The following is a 10,372-nucleotide window of genomic DNA, read 5'->3' as shown; positions in this document are numbered from 1 at the left end:
ACCATGACGTCTTAGTGTATTACCAACAGTAACCTTGGAAACGGTGGTCCCAGCTCTTTTCAGGTCATTGACCAGCTCCTCCCGTGTAGTTCTGGGCTGATTTCTCACCTTCCTTAGGATCATTGAGACCCCACCAGGTGAGATCTTGCATGGAGCCCCAGTCCAAGGGAGATTGACAGTCATGTTTAGCTTCTTCCAATGGTTGCTCCAACAGTGGACTTTTTTCACCAAGCTGCTTGGCAATTTCCCCGTAGCCCTTTCCAGCCTTGTGGAGGTGTACAATTTTGTCTCTAGTGTCTTTGGACAGCTCTTTTCTTCTTGGCCATGTTAGTAGTTGGATTCTTACTGATTGTATGGGGTGGACAGGTGTCTTTATGCAGCTAACAACCTCAAACAGGTGCATCTAATTTAGGATAATAAATGTAGTGGCAGTGGACATTTTAAAGGCAGACTAACAGGTCTTTGAGGGTCAGAATTCTAGCTGATAGACAGGTGTTCAAATACTTATTTGCAGCTGTATCATACAAATAAATAGTTTAAAAATCATATATTGTGATTTCTGGATTTTTTTTTTTCAGATTATGTCTCTCACAGTGGACATGCACCTACGATGACAATTTCAGACCCCTCCATGATTTCTAAGTGGGAGAACTTGCAAAATAGCAGGGTGTTCAAATACTTATTTTCCCCACTGTATGTATATATATATATATATATATATATATATATATATATATATATATATATATATATATATATATATATATGTGGACACAAAGAAAAAAATCATCAAATACAACAGTAACCTGGTTCCATTTTTATTTATTATTTATATGTAATTAAAACAGATTTTGCATTTAATAGAAAAGCTGTCTTTTTAGCGCATCTTTATTTGGCAATTCTACTGTTCTTTTTAAAAAGATCTACAGTCATAAAATAAGGAATATTTTTTTGATTTTTTGAAGGAAGAGTACAGTAAGAATGTAGCGGAGGTGAAGAGAGTTTCTAAAATGGTGATGAACGTGAAGCTGGAAGTTGAAGGGGTGATGATAAATGTCATCAGTGCTTATGCTCCACAAGTTGGTTGTGAGATGGAGGAGAAGGAAAACGCGAGTTAGATGAAATGGTAGATGGTGTACCTATGAATGAAAGATTGATGATTGGGGCAGACTTTAATGGGCATGTACGTGAAGGGAACAGAGGTGATGGGTAGGTATGGCCTTAAGGAGAGGAATGTGGAAGGGCAGATGGTGGTAGATTTTGCTAAAAGGATGAAAATGGCAGTGGTGAACACTTATTTAAAAAAAGGAGGATCATAGGGTGACGTATCAGAGTGGAGGAAGGTGTACACAGGTGGACTATTTTGTTTGCAGGAGATGCAACCTGAAGAAGATTGGAGGCTGTAAGGTGTTTGGCAGGGGACAGTGTAGTTAGACAGCATCGGATGTTGGTCTGTAGAATGGTTTTTGAGGTGAAGAAGAAAAGGATGAAAGTGAGGACTGAAAGAAGAATAAGATGGGGGAAACTGAAGGAGGAAGACTGTAGTGTAAGGTTCAGGGAAGAGGTCAGACTTAGGCGGTGGTGAAGAGGTGCTGGATGATTGGGTAACTACTGCAGAAGTGATATAGGAGGCAGCAGGTAAAGAGGGATGTGGCTAAAGCAAAGAAAAAAAGCATATGAGGAGCTGTATGAGAGGTTGAACACTAATGAAGGAGAAAAGGATTTGTACCGATTGGCCAGGCAGAGGGACCAAGCTGGGAAGGATGTGCTGCAAGTTAGAGCAATAAAGGATGGAGATGGAAATTTGTTGACTAGTAAGAAGAGTGTGTTGAGAAGATGGAGGGAGTATTTTGAGCAACTGATGAACAAGAAAAATGAGACAGAGAGAAGGTTGGATGATGTGGATTTGGTGAAGCAGGAAGTGGATAGGATTAGTAAGGAGCTGCGATTAAGAGGATGAAGAGTGGAAAGTCGCTTGGACCAGATAACATACTGGTAGAAGCATGGAGATGGAGACCACCTAATGGGAGCAGACGAAAGGAGAAGACTCGTTCAGTTGCTGCTTGTTTTTTTTTTGGCCTTTTTGTCTTCAGTATGTGAAACCATTGGGTTAAGGTCAGATGCCTGAATCTGCCATTTAAAAACATTGCTTAAATGTTGCTTTTCAAGTTTTGAGTCATTATCCCTCTTTGTACTGTGAAGCATAATTCTGTCAGTATTGCAGAAGGTATAACTCTATACATTTCAGAATTCATTCTACTTCCATTAGCAGTCAACACCAGTGATTCGGTTCCACTGGCAGCTGTAAAACTTGCTAGAGCACATGTTAAACAAGTGGCACCATGTTTGACAGATTATGTGGTGTCCTTTGCATCATGAGGCCTTCCTTTTCTCCTACATACTCGTATCATCTTATAATTCTGGTACAAGTCAATCTTTAATTCATTATTCATCAAAGATCCTTGTGGCTGAGTGGGAAAGATGTTTTCATGTTTTCTCGCAAATCTAATCCTCGAAATCGAATCAGTTTCTTAAGTGTTTTGCACTCAAGGTAAGTGTTTTGCATTCGAGGTAAACCCTTGCATTCATAAATTCATCACTTGATTGTATACAATGATACCCACACCTTCTTAAGCTTGTTCTTGATTTGGCTATATGTGCATGAAGGGGACTTCAAATCTTTATTTAAACAAAAAACCCAGATTGTAGGCCATTCCTAATGGTACTGCTATATCTCTGTCTGTTGGCCATGAAACTGCTTGTTTGCTTCATTTTGAATCAAGTGTGGTGGTGTACAGTGGTGTACACAAAATTGACATGAAAATTGTCTTACTGTCCTTATACTTAATACTTATACTTACATAAATACTTATGGTCTTGGCTGTATCTAAGTAAAAGAGAATCCTAACAGTCTTCAAGTCATTGTGAAAGGATTTTGATCTGAGCTCTGACTGTGACATTGATCTTCTGAAACCATTCTTTTGTTGACATGGATTTGTGAATATAGACTGTTGCTGTGCTGGAAAATAAAAATTTTCTTCCTCTCTAGCTGTCTAACAGAGGCCTGCAGCTTTTGAACCAAAATAGATTGGTATTCAATCATGAATAGCTCCAAATACTCTATATTGACAGGACCTTTAGTGTGAGCTGAAGAGAATTAGCTCCATACTAGGATGCGAACATCATTCTTTACTGTGAGTATAATGTTTTGTGTTATCTTTGTCTAGATTTTTGTGCTACACAAATCTTTTAAAAGTATATTCATTACATCATAGCACAGTTGGTCACATGATTCTGGTACAATTTAGCCAGGCTTGGAGTTTTATTTTAATCTAGACATCGTACCCCACAGCCCAGATATGTAATAAATTTCCACGGTACATTTGATGTTCAATCCTACAAAAACAGGAGGCGCCTGAGGAGCCTGATTTGGGGTTTAGAATTTAGAATCACTTATCTGATGACTAATTATAATTTGAGCATAATTGTAGCATGTGCTAAATCTGTGCATGTGCAACCTCTTTTTTTTTTTTCTTTTACCTCTGAAAAAAATAACATTTAAAAATGTATATTGCATATCATTGCATATTTTAAGTTTGAAAAAGATCTGACTCTCTATTCTATTTTCAATTTTTACCTCAGTTAAACCTGTGATTTTAAACAGGGATATTTAGACTTATGATATCTACTGTAGCAACCTGTCAATGTGAATGAATAGATAGAGGGAAGAAACAGAAACAGCAGCTGGATGTCTCGATGCAGTAAATCAGCTTGCTGACTGAAGAGTCATGATAAGAATGACAATGCCATCCTGATAATGTTGATAATTATATGTGAATATTTAATTAAGCTTAAAATAAAAAAATATCTGTAAACTTTTCAACTTGGAGTCCATTAAGAGCGTTCTGACGGGTAGCATCACTTCCTGGTTCGGGAACAGCACCATGCAGGACAGACGAGCCCTCCAGAGGGTGGTGCCTTCAGCTGAACGTACCATCCACACTGAGCTCCCTAACCTGCAGGACATTTACAGCACGCGGTGCCGGACCAGAGCCAGGAAGATTATAAAGGACCTCAGCCATCCCAACAATGGACTCTTTGTCTGTTGCGCTCGGGGAAACGCTTCCGCTCCCTGAAAGCGAACACAGAGAGAATGAGGAGGAGCTTCTTCCCGCAGGCTATTAGGAGTTTAAATCCGGAAACACCCAGGATCTAAAAACTGGCCCTCTTTCTCCATCATCACACTTCTTCTCTATACATATCTCACCTTTCGCACCACGACACTTTAATCTCTGGACTTGCACAGCACAGTGCACTTTATATTTAATTACATTTTTATACCACACCATACTGCACACGGACACTTTACGGACCTTTACACCACACCATACCGCACACGAACACTTTATGGACAACCCACCACAAATATTGTCTACTGCTTACTGTTCACTCACTCTGTTACACATTGTTTACTGTTCACATTGTTTTACTGTTACTGTTCACTGGTTACTGCCATTTTTTTGTATATTTACATTTATAGATCTTTGTATATCTTTTATATCTTTATATTCTATATTTTATTTTATTATTTTATATAGTTCTTTTATACCTCATATTATTTATCTGCCTTCTTTCTTTTTCCCCCATCCTATTCCCTCATGCCGGACCGTCGTATAAAGCATTTCACTGCATGTCGTACCCTGTATGTATGTGTATGTGATGAATAAAATTTGATTTGATTTTGATTTGATTTTGATTTGATAAGTACAAATTTTATGTGCAAATGCAAAAAACCCACAAAGTTTTAAGACTTTCTGTTGGTGTCTGTTGTCGATTAGTGCAACTTTTGCCAAGTAATAAAGAAATGTTTTGAACTAAAGCTGTCTGATTTTTAAGTTGATCAGTCACACCATGAAATTATAGGAAAGAGTAGTGAAAGCCAGGCTGAGAGAAGAGGTGACTGTGAGCAACAGTATGGTTTTATGCCAAGAAAGATCACCACAGATGCATTATTTGCTTTTAGAATATCAATGAAGTGTAGAGAAGGTCAGAAGGAGTTGCATTGTGTGTTTGTGAATTTAGAGAAAGCGTACAACAGAGTGCCAAGAGAGGAGTTGTGGTACTGTATGAGGAAGTCAGGTGTGTCAAAGAAGTATTTGAGAGTGGTGCAGGACATGTATGAGGACAGTGTGACAGCAGTAAAGTGCAGTAGGAACGACAGACTGGTTCAAGGTGGAGGTTGGACTGCAACAAGGATCGGCTCTGAGCCCTTTCCTGTTTGCTTTGGTGATGGACAGGTTGACAGACGAGGTCAGACAGGAGTCTCCATGGACTATGATGTTTGTGAATGATATTATTTGTGGTGAGAGTAGGGAGCAGGTTAAGATGAGCCTGGAGAGGTGGAGGAACGCGCTGGAAAGAAGGGGAATAAAAGTCAGTAGAAGTAAGACAGAGTACATGTGTGTGAATGAGAGGGAGGACAGTGGAGTGGTGTGGTTGCAGGGAGAAGAGGTGGAGTTCAGGTACCTGGGGGGTCAACAGTGCAAAGTAATGGAGTGTGTGTTAGAGAAGTGAAGAAAAGAGTGCAACAGGGTGGAGTGGGTGTAGAAGAGTGTCATGAGTGATTTGTGATATAGAGTAAAAGGGAAATATATAAGAATGTGGTGAGACCAGCAATGTAGTATGGTTTAGAGACAGTGGCATTGAGAAAAAGACAGGAGGTGGAGCTGGAGGTAGCAGAGCTGAAGATGTTGAGGTTTTCGTTGGGAGTGAAGAGGATGGACAGGATTAGAAATGAGTTTATTAGAGGGACAGCGCATGTAGGACGTTTTGGTTGAGGAAGGCGAGATTGAGATGGTTTGAACATGTGCAGAGGAGGGACATTGGGTATATTGGTAGGAGAATGCTTAGAATGGAGCCACCAGGAAGTAGGAAATGAGGGAGACCGAGGAGGCAGTTTATGGATGTGGTGAGGGAAGACATGCAGGTAGTTGGTGTGAAAGAGGCAGATGTAGAGGACAGTGGGGTATGAAGACGGATGAGCCGCTGTGGCGACCCCTAATGTGAGAAGCCGAAAGAAGAAGAAGAGAAAGAAGACTTTTGGGATGATTTTGGGCAGGTGATGAGCAGTGCCTGATTTCCTCCAGACATAACATTATAACATTACATAACATTTAGAATTAAATTCAAACAGTTCAATCTTGGTTTTATCAGATAAATTATTTTTCTCTACACTCTGAGAGCCTGTCTATCTATCTATCTGTCTGTCTGTCTGTCTGTCTGTCTGTCTGTTAGATCAGTCAGTATTTTTTCCCCCCCATCCTATTGGCCGGACCTCATGCCGGACCATCGTAAAAAGTATTTCACTGCAGGTCGTACCCTGTATGTATGTGTATGTGTATGTGATAAATAAAATTTGATTTGATTTGATTTGATTATCTGTAAACAAAGCATCCTGATAATATTACAAGGGTAAGCTTCTATTTTCAATGCATACTTGTTACAAATGATGCAATACATCTAAAATGAAATGTCTCACTTTGTATACTTTGAGTGTCCAATTTACCATGTGTAATTTGAACATCCATGTAGAGACATCTTTTATTTTCCATTCATTCAAATGTACTGAGAATGACATTTTTTTATAATAATTTAGCAGTGAAGCATAACACCACTGCAGTTAATTATCACTGTTATTGACATAAGTAGAAATGGATTTAAATTTCAGCAGCATTCTAAAAGAAATAACCATGTTGCTTGGCTTTTAGATGCTGTTAGCAAGTACAAGTTGATATTAGGATCTCTGCATGATGCCATTAAAGCCGTGCCATGTATGTAATCATTTTCTGGCAGCAGAAGGTACACTGTCAAAGCTGTAAGTACTTTTAGAAAAGCTGAAAATAAGTAACTTTTTTAAAGTGTTATGAGTATGAGCATTTACATAGATTTCTTCCTAAATAACACTGGCCACTTGGGTGCCTGTTCAGTCCCTTTTCATCTCAAGGCTGGACCACTGTAACGATTCTCTGGCAGGTCTACTCCTGAAAGACATTTGTCCTCAGCGACTGATCCAGAATGCAGCCGCACAACTTGTTTTCAACTTTCCTTCCACACCACCCATTGTTATGCTCCTTTCACTAGCTTCCTGTAGCTGCCTTCATCAGATGTATGGTTGCAGATGGTTGCTTAGAGAGTCAAAAATGGACTAGAACCCACCTACCTCTTAGCACTTATTTGACCTTGCACTGCACCATGCTCCCTCTGACACTCCTGCACTGCATGACTGGTTCCATCATCTCTCAGGGAACAAGGTTACAAACATGCTCGTCTTCATTCTGACACCTAGGTAGTGAAATGAACTTCCGCTTGATGTCCAAACAGCTGTCAATCTCTAGCTATTTTTCAAATGAAGGTTAAAGACGAATTTTCTTCCAGCGATTCTTAAATTAGCACTTCTTAAAAACTTACTTTCAAGCTATCTTTTTTCCCCGGTAGAGTTTTAGACTGATGGTATTCTTAGACTGTGTCCTACTGAACCAGCATTAAATTATATTTGTTGATGGAGACTTGAAGTTAGTCAATAAATCTTATTTTCATACATCCAAGATAAATTATTAATCCTAGAATTAAAAGTAAAAGGCTGAAATAACGCACAATGTTCATGTGACTCAGAAGAGCTTTTTATAACAATACTACAAACATCCAGCAATTAACAAAATGCCAAATCATTTAAATTGTACCTTTCTCAGAATAACCCTGGCACTCTTAAAATCTGTATATATAAAATGGAACCCGGTTATGTCGCCTGCCTAAGGGACGCCAAAAAGCGTCAAGATAACCAATGATCGAGACAAACGAAAACCAATATGGCGGCAATATATTAACGTGCTTAACATTTCTTTATGTACATGATGTGCGTTATTAAATGAGAATGTGCATGCATGTGTTTTTGGAGGTTTTTTTACACAACGGCGTTGCCGCGATTTGTTTGATTGGTCATGCGGCTTGAGATAACCTATAAGGAGGCGGAAGCCGAAGTAAGCGCAAACAAAGTTTATTAAGAATACTCAGATAATCCACCAATACTTGTAGCGAAGCAGTAATATCCAGTGGTGCGCTCCGGGAGCGCGGTCCACGAAGTTCTGTGAAAGCAGAGACAGTTCGTGTAGAGAATCCACGGATCCGCGCTATGGAAAGCGCAGCGCTGGGCAGCAGCGGATAAACGTGGTGCAGACAGCGTGAACATGGAAAACAGCAGGATCGGGGTAATCTGGGGTGCCGTTAAGAGAATGCGAAGTCCGAGAAGAAGGGTACGTAGCGGGATACGTATACGCGATTACACAGACCGACATGAACCAACACATACGATCATCCACAAACAATAACGGACCGCGAGTGTGTGGAGGTGAGGGGCTTAAATAGGAGATGGGATAAGTGAGTGAATAAGAGTCAGGTGTGTGTGTTCAGCATGACTGCGACGAGCTCGCCTGCACGGGAAAAAAAGCAGGGTGCTTCAGGGAATGCCGCCGCCGAAGGGGGCGTGGCAGGGGGATTCCTGACATAACCGACGATAAGTGGCAAATTTGCCCCCCTTGTGCTCAAGATATTAAACATAAAAGACATAAAAAAAATCGGCATATCCGATTAAAAAATGCTAAGACGAAGCGAGAATTTGGCGGTTCCACTTCAAAAACGTCGACTTATTAGGGTTGGCGAGTTAACCGAGGTCGAGATAAGCGGGTTCGACTGTATTAATATTTTTGCATTGTTTTTAAGACACTTTGACTGCTTGAATCTAGTTGAACTATCTAAATGTTCTTATCGTTTTACTTGTTTTAAGATAGTAAAAATCTTTTGTCTCATTTAAAAATTTCTTACCACGTAGAACTCTCACCCCATTGACAGCTAATTTTGACTGATTTCATTTTTATTTTCTTAATTAGTTTTACTTTCCGTGGGCTCACCACCTGCAGGAGGGGCCGTAAGGGACGGTGCTGTGAGGATTGGGCAGCAGTCGGAGGCCTGCTTAGACTGCTGCCCCCGCGACCCGAATTACGGATAAGCGGGAGAAAATGAATGAATGAATGAATAATTAGTTTTATTTGTTATTTTTGCACATTTAAAAAAAAAAAAGTGAACCTTAAAATGTCAATAGTATTACATACAGAATATACACCAATTATGAATAACATTATTACTTCATTATTCACTTCACCTGTCAGTGGTCATAAATTTGTGTAAATAATTTAGAAATCTGTTCTATTTTAGCTTTAGATTAAGTGACTCATCCACTGTGCATGCGCTGTTACTATAAAAACTATATCACATATTAATGAGTGCAGTCATTCATATTACAAATCGAACCACTGTTAGAGCTGCTATAGGAAATTCTATTCTATTCTATTCTATTCTATTCTATTCTATTCTATTTTTTATAGTTTATAATTTAGTATAATTTTATATTTTCTGGTGGTGTATAAATAGTTATAAGGAACAATTACTAACAATTGTTTTTTATGTTCTATATTAGTTTTAACAGTAATGCCTCATTAGAGCAGTAGTATAAATAGTTACACATTCCTCCTGGTCAATTATAAGAGTGCCATTATATTTACATTTATGCTTTTAGCAGAAGCCTTTGTCCAGAGCCATTAAGTACTTCTTCTAAAGGACTAATCCAGCTTTCTGATAATTACGGTTATTTATCCATTGGAAATAAAATCTGACCCACCGGACTGACCTAAAGTGGAACCTGTTAATATCACCGAAACGCCAAAACAAATGCATCCCTTGGGGCTGCTAAGTGAAAAGATTAACAGACACGCAAAGAAAGTGCAGCTCATGATGCAAAATATGTGAGCTGTCATCATGTATTTTTGATAATAATGTATTATTAAAATGAATGGAGCCTTATTCTGCCTATTTGCTTATAAAGTGCATATTTAGGTTTTTTTAAATGCAATAAATGATAACAAGATAAAGTCAATATTACTTCAATAAAAGGGGAAATATTCCATATACGTCCCTATTCTGCTAGACAAAAATTTAATTTTTACCCCATTTTACTGTATAGCGTAGACAAAGATATTCATTATGCCAAATATTGGATCTGTGTGTTACTCTTAGTAAATTACTGGAGAAATTAGTAAAAGGCCTGAGTGATTTAGTCAGTGTCCAGTATTTTTCAATAAAATTATAATCTTAAACTTACTTAAGTAAGCATTTTAAAATAGTGAGAAAAACTTTATTATAACAAATTATTATTTGATAATGTAGCCTAGCTAATGACATTACTTGTTTTAAACAAGTGGCTATTGCCAAGGAATGATTACAAGAAAATCTGGACCATTTAACCTTTTTTTTGTTTGTTTTT

This window comes from Silurus aristotelis (assembly GCF_946808225.1).
Source record: "Silurus aristotelis genome assembly, chromosome: 23".
In the NCBI taxonomy this organism is placed as follows: domain Eukaryota; kingdom Metazoa; phylum Chordata; class Actinopteri; order Siluriformes; family Siluridae; genus Silurus; species Silurus aristotelis.
This window is presented reverse-complemented; position numbering follows the sequence as displayed.